Source organism: Sinohyriopsis cumingii, chromosome 15 (genome assembly GCF_028554795.1).
Source record: "Sinohyriopsis cumingii isolate HCF-2022 chromosome 15, ASM2855479v2, whole genome shotgun sequence".
Taxonomy (NCBI): domain Eukaryota; kingdom Metazoa; phylum Mollusca; class Bivalvia; order Unionida; family Unionidae; genus Sinohyriopsis; species Sinohyriopsis cumingii.
The window spans coordinates 112,476,161-112,486,518 of NC_142975.1; positions in this window are offsets into that span (position 1 = coordinate 112,476,161).

Here is a 10,358-nt window from a genome sequence, read left to right on the forward strand (position 1 = left end):
CTGTATATAAAAAGGAACCCTAGGCAAGATCGATAGTTCATTGTGACTACCAAGACCGAGCGAACAAGATGAATACTTTCAGAGAAACACAGAACAAGTTGTTTAGAAAGGCACAATTCAAGTGTGAGGCTTCTGAAGTGGAATGCGATTGTGAGCCTTGCGATGGGTACGATGCTGTACCTTGTGACCTGAGCGATGCCGTAAAGCATCATGGGAACTTTAGTGTCACTACCCCTATCATGGAAAGGGATGCTGTGCGTGTCAAACCTGTGGGATGCGAAAGTGATGCCGCTCGTCCTCTTGGACATTTTACTGAGTTTCGTTTTAAAGGGGAATGTTCACCTTCACTTCTACCCCCCTACGGATGTCATCCAGCCTTGAGCAAACTCCTGTTCATGTCACCCAACCCTCATCGAAACGAACCTGTGAAAGACGAATATTCGTTTCCTGTGCGTTTGTCGGAATACTGCGACTTTGAAAATCGTCTTCAATCGTTCAAAGGAAAATGGCCTAAGTATCTGGGAGGACCGACCCCCGAAGAATTAGCCAGAGCCGGATTTTTCTACTTGGGCGAAGGAGATAAAGTCAAGTGCTTCAGTTGCGGTGTGTCACTTCACCACTGGGAACCGCAAGATTCGGCCTACGTAGAACATGCTCGATGGTCACCGAATTGTCATTACTTACCCTTAGTGGGACCGAGACATTGAAGTAACTTACCATGTCGTTGACGAAGAAGAAACCAGATTGGCTAGGAGTCAAATGTTGGACATCACCGAGACCAGTATTTAAACTTCATTTCAAAAACGATATTGAATCATTACCTAAAGAACTGCAAGAGAAGATTTACAAGGAAGTTTGGCAGGGGTTTGCCAGAGTGAAATCTCAATGGGTCACTGTAGAACTTTTGTGTCGAGAAATTCGTAAGAGGAAAGTGAAAAAAGTCAACCAGTGTGTTAGATTTCTTTGGGTCAAGGGTGCATTCATCCTATTATATCGCTTTAGACCGTTTACATCAAAAGAGTTCAGTGACATTCTTGGACGTTACCCTGAATGGCAGTGGTCAGAAATTACTCACTATGTGGATTACTTTTGCTCTCTATGAGAAGATTGTGAATTGTACGGACTGACTTATTCATGAATACTTTGCTAGAGAACATTCGTGCTTTGCCTGTGGAATTGAGAGAAAGGATTTACCGAGAGCTGGTCAAAATACAAGTGAAACGTAAAGAACAATTGCATCCGTTACGTCACCAGATCTTTAACCACTGGTACCTGAATGGTATAAGAGAACTGATTCGTCAGAAATTGTTTCAATGGTCAGACATTGTTCAAAACTTTGAGGTCGCCAATGATGTACATGTTCATAATTTTGGTTACTTCGACATTCACTTACTGCAACGTATTGAGGAAGACGAGGTAAAGGATTACCAACATTTGTTACGTGGAATCTGCTTAGCGGAAGACGAAACTTCTAAACGAACTCTGACGTTTCGGTTACAGTATGTAACATTTAAATTCCCTACTGGAGAACGAAGATCTCTGGCTAGAAAGTACGTGTATTGCATCCGAAAAAAAGAGAATATAAAAACAGGCTGCCATGCCACGACTTATGTCACATATCATTGAACAGATTCCGTGGAAGGAACTCAATGACCATATTCAAACCGTGGATCATTACCATCGATTATTACAAGAACTGTATCCATTCAATTTGGGACGACAAGTGGTGTGTGTCTTAGTGACTTGTTTTCTGGGATTTCGTTTACCAGCCGATTCTTTGTGGACTCTTTACGATCAGTACTTACCACCTCAATGGCCTTAAATGGTCACGAAAAACTCCTTTTGCTCAAAGCCTTGCGTTTTCATCTGGATACTTCTCGACCTCAACAGGAAAAAAAGATTCGTCAACTTTTAGCTACCCAAGACGTGTATGACGATGTGTGTGTAGCTTGTGACTTACATCCCCATTGGACAGATGTCCGTGCCTGGAAAGAATGGGGTTTTGAGGCTTGGACCCAAGAAGTGGCCCAGTATGCACGAGAGTTGTTCAAGGAAAAAAGTTACTTTTCAACCCGTGTTAGTGACGGTGCCAGAAGAACCCGTCACCCAGGACAGAACTGTCATGGACATGCCTGAAAGGTCATTCCGGGAGGACACTTGTGTGACAATACCTCATGTAGAGACTGTAAGAACATTACACACTGTCCCTAGGACATCTTGGTTACCCAAAACATGTTGTACAGACACTTATTTATATTCCACTTTGATCGTTTTAATGTGTTTTTTATTCCTGTACATCACTATTTGGGTTTTATGTATTTTTATCTTTCGTGTTCATATTTGAAACATTCAATAAACGTGTTCTGAAAAAAAGTATATAAACTCTTGTCTTGTTTGTTTTCGTGTCACAAGTGACATTTCTCACACAATGGCTACCTCTGCTGTCTCTGCTCCCTCTTCCTCTACTGTCAAAGTCATCGACGAACACTTAGATCGTGCCAGTTGGGAGGCTTTGTATCTTCGCCATCCCTTTAACATGCTCATTGCTGGACCTGGCGGTTCAGGCAAAACCGAATTCGTCAAACGTTTGATCGAACATAAACATCATTTGATCGATCGGCCACCTCAACGGATCGTGTGGTGTTACAAAGAGTGGCAATCGGCGTACAACCTCTTGCGAGAAAGTCAAGGCGATTCCATCGTGTTTGTGGAAGGCATTCCTAAAGAAGACGACGGCATCGTCTCTGACTCCCGTCAAACCCATTTGGTCATTTTCGACGACATGTTAGGAGAAGACGAAGAAGAAATTAAATTGTGGTTCACGCGCAAAGGGCATCACCGTAATGCCAGTGTCGTTTACATCACCCAAAATTTGTTTCAACAAAGTAAAGCCCATCGCACCATCAGTCTCAATGCGCATTACGTGGTCTTGTTTAAAAGCCCTCGAGATAAATCGCAAGTGCAAGTCTTAGCCAAACAGTTAGGAACGCCTTGGCTGACTCAGGCGTACGACGATGCCACTCAAACGCCACACGCCTATTTACTCTTTTATTTGAAACCTACGACCCCCGAGGATTTGTGATTTCGTACCCACTTGTTTCACCACTGGTGCCAAGACGGAGGGCCTGTCCTGTACACGTCTCCGTCCTCGACTTCATTTCACTCCCCATCAAAAAATCTATAAAAACCTCAGACCCTTTTCGTCTGTCACACACACAGTGTGAACATGACGTCCCTTCAGTCGCATCTTCCCGTCAAATTGATTCGTGTCGAGAAAAAAATCCACAAACACGAGCCCGTGTCTTAGAAGCTAGTCTCAAAGAAGTCTTACGATGGTTCAAGGTGACGGCACGTCAATTACTCCAAGGAGTCATTCAGATTCCTCATCAAACCAAACGCTTTTTCGATCGAAACAAAGTCGCTTTGGTCCAACTGGCCGATCCCCGCATCGACACTCAAACCAAAAAACAAATCATTTTGAAAAATGGAGGGAGCGGTACTCTAGGAGGGGTCATCATTCGCTCACTCTTAAGATGGGATCCTAATGCCCCCAAAGTTATACCCAAGACAACAGTCCAACGAAGCCCCAAGAAGAAAAAGAAAAAGACCAGGTCCCCAAGGAGAACTTCTCCAGTGGCAGGACCCTCTTCTGACCAGACACCACCCCGGAAAAAGAAAAGAAGCCCTCAGAAAAAGAAACAGAGAAAAAGTCCCCAGAAAAAGAAAAGCCCACAGAAGAAAACTAGTCGCAAGAGAGGCACTTCGGCCAGGACGCAACCTTACACTCGCAAACCACGATCTGCCACGGCAGTGAAAGCGTCTCCGGCATCCTCACGTTTGTCCACTTCTCCGTTGATGACACCAGGAACTGAAGAGTACTTGGAGACGTTGATCACACCAAGAACTTCTCCGTTGATGACCCCCAAAAGAACTTCCCCAGTGGCAGGACCCTCCAATTTAGTGGCAGTGGCTGCTGCTCACAAAGTACCTGCTCCCAAAATCAAAGTCCATGAAAGATCGGGCATGTTACAAAGTTTACTGGATTTGTCCAAGCAAGAACTGGCTCGATTTAGTCCGTTGCGTACCCCTGCACGACATGTCATGCCTGTCCTCAAACTGATACGACGTAAAGACAATCAGTGGCGACGCGTTCCAGTATAAAAAAGGCCTGTGACCAAGTAGGGGTATCAGTGAACTTGTAAAAGATGTCACCTCCAAGAAGCCAAAAAAGAAAGAGACAAAGGCAGACGCGTCATCCGACAAAGCGCTTAGCCAAGCATCGACATTACCCTAAGAAAAAACACAGTCGTTCCAAGAAAAAGAGGCGTCAACAAAGGGGAGGATTCCTTGGCGATTTTGGGAAAAACATTGTCACCTTTATGACAAAGCGATAGTCCCAAAAAAGATAAAAGGGTGTGTGTTAAGTCATCGACGTTAGTGTCTGTTTGATGAATGTCCCGGAACCCACAAGCAAAGATGTCACCCTCCAGAAAACCCCAAGGAAAGAAAAGGAAAGGACTACCACCACGTTTAGCCAAACATGGGGACATGTTATCTGTCCTGTCCAAAGCTTCTCCACCCCTACGAAAAAAACTCATTCAAACGGCCTCCAAAGAGGTCATCGATACCGTGTGCGAATGTTGTTTGAACGTTTTGAAAGGCACGATCCCTTTGTCCAAACACCAGAAACAATGCTTAAGCAAACATCGTCACGTTCTTCGCCAAATGGTTCGAAAGAAAATTCCCATTCGTCAAAAAAAGAAGATGTTAGTGCAACGTGGAGGCATTTTGCCTCTCTTGTTAGGCCCCATACTGAAAGGAGTCTTGGGAACCATGTTGGGAGGACTAGTGGGAGCAAGATAAAAAGGCCTTCGGAAGTCCCAAGATCTCAGAATCGACCCCTGACAACCCCATGGAAGGACGAAAACTAGCTTTAGTGCCTTACAAACGATGGATGGAATACCATCGGTGGCAAGAACAACGCCCCCCGCATTTACCTCCCAATCCCAATTTGAGCGAGATGTCCCAGTTACAACACGAATTGCAGTCCTTGATGGATCGCCAAGATTTGTCCGAAACAGAAAAATCGCAAAAGTACGGTCAACTCTTGCAACGACTGCAACTCTTTCACCAGAAAGCTTTAGACGAAACAGCTCTACCCACTCTGAAAGATTTTAAGACCTTGATGAAAAGTCCAGCACCAGTACTAGTACCAGTACCAGTCCCACCACTACCAGTGACCAAGACAGAAAAGGAAAAGAAGAAGAAGAAGAAGGGTTTCAAACTCCACCAGAAAAAGTACACAAGTTAACAACACCACCTACCTCCAGAATTGGATGGATTGAAAAGATGATGGCCACCCCTTCTTCATCACAAGAGAAAAAGAAAGTGAAGACAGAAGTGAAACAAGAACCGATATCCCCCGCTCAGACATCCTCCTCTTCAACACCTATTGCCGGTCGCACACGCAAAGCATTGCAATCCAAGAAAATACCCAAGAGAAAAAGAGTAGCATCCTACAAGTGTGGGTGTCTTATTAAAACACAAACACACAAAAAAAATGGAAAAAGTCTTAGCCAGCATTTACTACGATCCCTCGCATCCTGCAGGTTACGCAGGAGTTCAAAAATTGTATCGTACTGCCAAAACTCGACTGAAAAGTCTCCGTTTACCTCAAGTGCAACGATGGTTACAAGAACAAGCTACCTACACTTTACACAAACCCATTCGCCGCAAGTTTGCCAGAAGTCGCACCCGAGTGGAAGGCATCGATCATCAATGGCAAGCCGATTTAGCCGATGTCTCTCATTTGGCCAGCTACAATCGTGGCTACAAATATTTGTTTTGTGTCATCGACGTCTTTTCCAAATTTGCCTGGGTCGTGCCCTTGACTTCCAAATCGAGCAGCGAGTTAGTGCGAGCCCTGCAACGGGTGTTGAAACAAAACGGTCGTCACCCTCTTCGATGGCAAACGGACAAAGGCACCGAATTTCTGAACCAAGCTTTCCAAAAAGAATTAAAGAAACGTGACATTCATTTTTTTTACCACCGAGAATCCCGAAACCAAAGCCAGCATCGTGGAACGTTTTCAACGCACTTTGAAAGAACGCATGTGGAAATATTTTACGCATCACCACACTCTGAAGTACATCGACATCTTACCGCACCTGGTGCAAGCGTACAACCAATCTTACCATCGAAGCATCGGACGTGCCCCGCAAGACGTGACTCCCGACAACGAAGTGTTGGTGTTTGAGTGTCTGTTCGGTACGTCCCCGACGAGGGCTGTCCCCAAGAAAAGTGGAGACTTGGCCGTAGGAGATTGGGTGCGCATTGGCAAAACCAAACGCACTTTCGACAAAGGTTACTTACCTAACTGGACGACCGAATTGTTTCGCGTCACTGGACGAGTGCATGGCCGTCATCCTGCCGTCTATAAATTGGAAGACATGAACGGAGAAGTGCTCAAAGGAACGTTTTATTTACCCGAGTTACAACGTGTCACCAAAAAAGAAGACGACGTGTACGACATCGAAAGCATTCTCGAACGTAGAACCCGTAAAGTGGGCAAACGACGTATCAAAGAAGTCAAAGTACGTTGGAAAGGATATCCACCCAGTTTTGATTCTTGGATCGACGCATCGCAAGTCATCGACTATAAAAAGAAGTGACCATCATGCCCTTTCACACAGCAGACGCAGCTACGTCGACCACTCCTCCTTCACCTAGTTCTTCTGTGCAAGATTTACAAAAACAACCCTTGTGGGTGTGGTGTGGAGAACGTGTGCTCAAAACGCAAATCGTCTTTTTCTGCCAAATCTTCGTGGTGTATTGTGTCATCGGGGCAGCCATTGCCAATTTGAGTTTGCAACAAGGAGACAAACAATTGTGGACCATTTTATTGAGCAGTTGCATCGGTTACCTGCTTCCCAATCCCTCCCTGAAATTCTCCTCGAACGGGAACCACGGGAACCTTGTGTCCAGTGCCAGTGCCAGTCACCACTTCAACCACAACCAGAACCCCATTTTGGGCGGAGACACGCCTCTGACGTCCACTAACCCCTCGGACAGCCACAGAACTCTGGAATTATGAGTCACCAAAACCAATTTTACTTAACCTTACCCAGTGACAGTTCCATGGAGGTGTTTCCCCACAACACGTTGTGCTGTTACACGGCCAAATTACCTCAGGCCATCCCCTTAGATCACGAAGCCCATTGGGAAGTGGCTTTGGTAGAAATGATTCACCCAACACAAATCCAAAACATCACTGAAACTCAAAACACTTTTGAGGTCGAAATCCTGAACGAACAATTACAAAAGACCATGAATGACATCGGGTTTTCAGGGGACACAAGAGCAGGCAGCAATTCAGCCTTCAGTATCTACACCTTGAAAATTTCAGCAGGGTTTTATTTTAGTGGCCAACATTTGGTGGACACTATTGCGGACAGGTTCGAGTCAGCCTTTGGCAAAGCCCTGAACAAACATCCTAAACGTGTCACCCTGGAGTACCATAAAGTGGCTCGTCGCTTACTGATGAAATTTCAGGTTACTCAACTGTTGTCCTTCAGGTTCAATGGTAGTTTGTTTGAAATTTTGGGTGGATATTCAACAATGGTCGCAAACAATATGAGCCCCAAGATCAACAATAATATGGATTTTTACAGAGCTTTTGGAAAACCGGTAGAACTGAACCAAGGACTGAATTTAATGTTTGTGTACTCCGATGTGGTGGAATACAACGTAGTGGGACACACCTCTGTGCCATTACTGCGTGTCATTCCTTTCAAAGTGGATAGTACCACGACCAGTGACCAGGAAGGTGGGAACACTTACCACGTCCACCGCGAATTTGTCCATCCTCACTATTTACCCGTCAGCAAGTCGTATTTGGACACGGTCAACATTGCTATAAAAGGAGATTTGGGACAAAATATTCCATTCACCAAAGGAAAAGTCATGTATCCAGTGTACCGAGGGGTTGCACGACAGCGAGGACACGGTTTAGGAGACATGTTAAAATCGGCCTTTCGTTCGGTGGCCCCGGTGTTGAAACCGATGGTGACACGCGGATTGCACGCCTTGAAAGATGCGGCACTGACGCAAGGCAAAGAATTTCTCCAAAATGTCATCATCGACAAACAAAACCCTAAAGAAGCCTTCATGAGGGCAGGCAAAAATGTCTTGCTGCAAACGGGCAAAGACATTTTGGGCCGACGAGACACACCTATAAATGCCCTGCACGCTACCGAGTCAGGCATTCAGCAAGGACAAGGCAGAAAGAGACGACGAAGAAAACACCCTTTCACCAGACTTCAAGCTAGAAAGGCCAAGAAAAGAAGAACCGTTCGAGACTTAGACGTTTTCGATTATTGAAACACAGAAAAAATGATGCACCGAGAGTCTTGCGCTTGTTCCAAGACGGAACTGGACCTGTTTGCCATGCCACCCACCATGATGACGATGCAAGAATCCCAATGGGTGGAATTTCACCCCGTCTCCTCATTGACCGATTCTGCTCCCATCGAGTTTGAAATCATGGGACAGCCCGAAGATTACATCGATCTGAATAGCAGTTACTTGTACTTGAAAGTCAAAGTTATAGATAAGGATAATGGTGGAGTAGAAGACACTGAGAATATAGCTCCCGTCAACAATTTCATGCATTCCTTGTTCAGCTCAGTGGACTTGTACTTAAATAACAAACTGGTCAGCAGCAGTATGGATACTTACCCTTACCGTTACTACCTGGAAAATCTCTTGACGTACGGAATAGATGCCAAGAATACTCATCTCGATGCCTGTGTGCTGTGGGAACCTGACGAAGCGAACAAGTTTAACGCAACTGACAATGACGGCTTTGAGGAAAGACGAAAGAAAATCTTAAATAACAACAGTTTAGAACTAATGGATCGTTTGCATTTGGACATGTGGTTGCAAGAGAAATATTTGCTGAACGGGGTCAATGTCCGCTTGAGACTGAATCGCAGCAGTGCCGCTTTCCATTTGTGGGCTGATGATACTGCTACTAAGACTGGCAATCCTAAAAGCAAAATCGAGGAGGCCAAACTCTACGTACGATGCGTAGAAGTGTTACCCAAAGTGGGAAACGACATCAGTCAAACGTTGAGCAGAACGACCGCCAAGTATCCCATACGTCGCGTGGAAGTGAAAACCTTCACCATTCCTAGGGGACAGCGATCCATGATCGAAGATCATCTGTTCCAAGGACAGCTACCCAAACGTTTGATCCTTGGTATGGTCGAGAATGAAGCCTTCAACGGACACTTCGCTAAAAATCCTTTCAACTTTCATCATTACAAAGTGTCCAAGATTGAAGTCAGTCGCGATGGCAAGACCTTGTGTACCCGACCTTTCGAACCCGACTTTGACAAGAAAAATTACTTGAGGTCGTACTTGTCCCTGTACGAAGCCACGGGACAGTTAGGAACCAACACCAGTCACGGCATTACGTACGACGATTATGACGGAGGCTATGCTTTGTGGGCTTTCGATTTCACTCCAGACCAAGGCAGCGACGAGGGACATTTCCACCCTATAAAATCCGGCCAGATTCGTGTGGAACTTCAGTTTACAGAACCACTGAAAGAGACAGTGAACGTCATCCTGTATGCAGAATTCGATAATACCATAGAAATCAACAGTTTGAGAGAAGTCATTCTAGACTATTAGAAGCTATGGAAGACTGTTATCCCTCTTTACCTAGTGAAGAAACTTTGGACATGAAATGTGAGGAGACTGTGGAAGAAGTGATCATGATGAAGTCAAGATGGCTAGAACAAGAAGCCCATTTAGTCTCCTGTTTTGCCAAACACTTGGTGGAAAAAATGACGGAATTGATCAAGAAAAATTGTTATGGATGTCAAAACGATCATCCCAGTCAAATTCAACACGATAAATGTCTGATGCTGAGTCAAGAAGAAAAATTGGACGAGTATCTGGACGAAGCTTGGAGTCTCATCTCGAGCAAAGACGTGTTGCATCAGTGGTATAAAGACTTGCGTGAACATTCTTGTCCACCATTAACCACTCAAGAGATCCATCGTATCGAAGCTCTCCTGAATCAGAGTGAGGAAACAGAACGAATAACCGTTTATTCGTCAGACATTTTCAAGCAAAAAGTCAGGATCGAATTGACGACTTATTATTACCTGTGAAGAAGAAAAAAGCACACACAAATCAATGGATACCTGGGAACTTTATTACCTTTTGAACCACAGTTCGTATACAGCTTCTTGGAATCCTGTCGTCTGTGCTAAAGATGAACTCCCTCATCGCAAACCTAAAGACCATCAAGCTTACGTGATCAACACGGACGACAGTCATCTCCCAGG